Source organism: Phyllostomus discolor, chromosome 3, assembly GCF_004126475.2.
Source record: "Phyllostomus discolor isolate MPI-MPIP mPhyDis1 chromosome 3, mPhyDis1.pri.v3, whole genome shotgun sequence".
Taxonomy (NCBI): domain Eukaryota; kingdom Metazoa; phylum Chordata; class Mammalia; order Chiroptera; family Phyllostomidae; genus Phyllostomus; species Phyllostomus discolor.
In genome coordinates, this window is record NC_040905.2 from 156,519,429 (window position 1) to 156,522,563 (window position 3,135).

A 3,135-nucleotide genomic window follows, 5' to 3' on the forward strand; every position below is an offset into this window, starting at 1 on the left:
AATGAAAATAAAATTAAGCAAAATGTTCAAAGTAGTGCAATATGACTGGATATGTTTAGGCTTGTAGTACTGAATAGAGAGCTAAGTTGCTTCATATTTGTGTATTAAATTACACTATGTGAAATTGCCAGTTTTATAGGTACAAAATAGTCAAGTATTAGCAATTTTCTATTTCTGTCTAATATATTAAGAATGATATTTTAATAGATAAGTTATGGAGATTAATACCTATATGGAACACTTAAGGCAAGAAAACATCCATTTCTGAACCAAAGCAGTCATAGTTAAAATTTTAGGTCTGAAGAATTCAAAGGACTTTTCTAGGATATATTTTCCTTGTTGATCAATTTTTTTTCAATTTTTAGCTTAGATTTCATTTTTCTAGAGCAGCAACATATGAGGTGATAATATCTGCAGTGCAGCTCACAAAAGCCTATTTAACCCACAATATAGCTGAAATATAGTGGTAATTTTTCCACATAAAATCACATTCATGATAATGTTGCTATGGGGAGTTGAATGTAGAGCTGCTTTCTAAAGGAAACATCAGAAAACATAGCTCCCATGGGACCAGGACCCATGTTCCTGTTGTTGTTCATTTTAGCATGGGTAAAACTGCCTGGACGGGTGTGAGGCCCCTCAAGAGCATCTTTTGCTTTAAGCATTCATTGAGTGGGCCTGGTAATGCATATCATTACTGCTTTCAGCCTGTTGCCCTGGGAAGATGAGAAGTAAGCCAGGAATCTGACATCTTGGGCTGTGTCCTGTTTCAGCCCCAGATTTGCTAAGCACCTTTAGTCAGGTCACTAAGGTGTTGTGTGATCAAATTTCCAAGTCTGAGGAAAATATATTTATTTTTTAATCTTTCAGTGAACTTTTTATTGGCCTTCTGCCCTGCCAAGTCATGCCCAACTTCTGCTGCTTTTAATGACTCAAAATTTTGGTGTTCTTGACCTCAGACACCACTCTGCTGTCCACAATCCTGTGAGTCCTAGTCTTTTGGGGAGGGGCTCATGTCCAGGGCATCAATAAGATTGAAGCCCCCCCCTTTCTTCCAGTAGGCTGTGGTAGGTGGCAATCTCAGCCTCCAGCTTGACCTTGATGTTCAGCAGGGCCTCATACTCCTGGGCCTGGCACTTCCCCTCTGCCTGGGTCTGGGCCAGCTGAGTCCAGGTGCAGCAAGATCCCATTGAGTTGTTCCATCTGTATAGTGCATCTCCACCTCCCTCAGGCTGTTCTCCAAACTGACCTTCAGATTCCTCATTGAGTCTAAGTCGACCTCCAATGACTGGACCATATGTCTCAGCTCCGTGAGTGTCATCTCAGCAGTGCCTACCTCAGCGGTCTGTGAAGTGACCACTGTGGTGCTCTCTTCCATCTGATGGGACCAATACTTGTCTAGCTCCTCTCAGTTCTTTTGAACTAGCTTGTCATACTGGGCCTGGGTGTGTGCCATGATTTTGCCAAAGTCCTGATTTGGGGGCATCCAACTCCACGGTCAACCCAGAATTGGCAATCTGGCTTTGTAGGCCATTTGCTTCTTCCTGGTTGTTCTTTTTCATGAAGAGCTGCTTCTCCTTGAGAGCCTCTATCTCTTTCTCCAGCTGCAGCTGAGTGATATTGGTGTCATCAAAGACCTTTCAGAGCCCATTGATGCCATTCTCCACAGACTGGAGCATGGCCAGCTCCACCTCATACTTGACTCTGAAGTCATCAGCAGCAAAACAGGCATTGTCAATCTACAGAATGATGCAGGCATTGTCCAAAGAATTTGCAAAGATCTGAGCCCTCAGGTCCTCCGTGGTCTTGAAATAACGCCCCCAGTCTCTGACCTGGGGTCTCTTCTTCTCTAAATGTTTCCGGATTTTGATCTCCAGTCTTCAATTATCAGCCTTCAGGCTTCTCACCCTCTCCAGGTAAAAGGCCAGGCAGTCATTCAGGTATCTCATAGTCTCCTTCTTGCTCTGGATGCCCACTATGCCCACCAGATCCTTGGCTATCCATGTAGCCAGGCTCCCAGATCCTCAGCTACCCAACACGTGGTGGAGTGGGACATGGAGATCCAGGAACCTGAGCCCCTGCACCTGCATAGATGCTGGTTACACTGCTGGTGGGCCATATCCAGGAGCTTGGCAACTGCACGGAACCCAGGGTCCGGTAGCTTGTGGAGAAGTTAAAGGATGTGCTGAAGCTTATGTTGTTCAGGGAGGAAGGTGAGAAGCTGAGAGTCATGTTGAAGCTGCAGGAAAATATTTCTCTTAATAGTTTATTCATTGTGGTTGTTAGAAAATATAATACAATTTAGGAAATATTATCTACATAATGTAAGTTTTTCTGTACTTTTATAATAGAGACTCAGATTAGACAACTGATTTAACTATATGGATTTAAAGTGCAATTACATACTATAAATAAAAGCAACAAAAAATGTTCCCTATGTTTTTTTTGTTGTTGTTGAGTCCCATGTGAGCTTGTTTGTTTTGTATGAGTAATTAGAAGAGGGTATCAAGGACAAAGAAGGGCAGATAACCATAAGGAAATACATACACACAAACATAAATAAACCCTATGGTGAAGGAAATGATATGCCATTTTAAAAATAAAGAATAGATATACCATTCCTCTAGTGAAATATCAGAATAATGATTGTGATTTTCAGATACTGTGCAATGTAATAGATAACACTGGAAATAATTTTTTAAAACTTCATAAGTTAAAAAAACTTCATAAGTTATATTTATTATATATTATACATACATAATGTGATATACATGTACTGTACATATTTGCTTTATTTTTATAGTAAAGCAAAATAAAACAAAGAAAGTTTAATTGTAACAACACACACACACACAATAATATGAAAACGACACAGCTAATGATACAGATTGTTTAGCCAAAAATTAGTCACATCCTCATTAATATAGCACTTGTACCTCTGACATAGAAAAATTTTAGTATTTAATTTTTTATTCATTTTTCCTTTTTATAGGTAAAAGCCATGAGCCAAATACTACTAAGGGAAATATATATATATTTTTTTTTCATCCATTCCTTTTCTATCTGCCCTACATGGTACTGGTTCTATTTGAATGGTTATTTTTGTTATCAAGAGACAGCCCAGGATATTAGTGA

The 3,135-nt window shown here is 39.6% G+C and overlaps 1 pseudogene; it reads right to left on the minus strand.

Annotated features, from left to right (window-relative positions):
• Window positions 1-924: 924 nt before the first annotated feature.
• LOC114490761 lies at window positions 925-2,232 on the minus strand (annotated as a pseudogene).
• Between the last annotated feature and the right edge of the window lie 903 nt (window positions 2,233-3,135).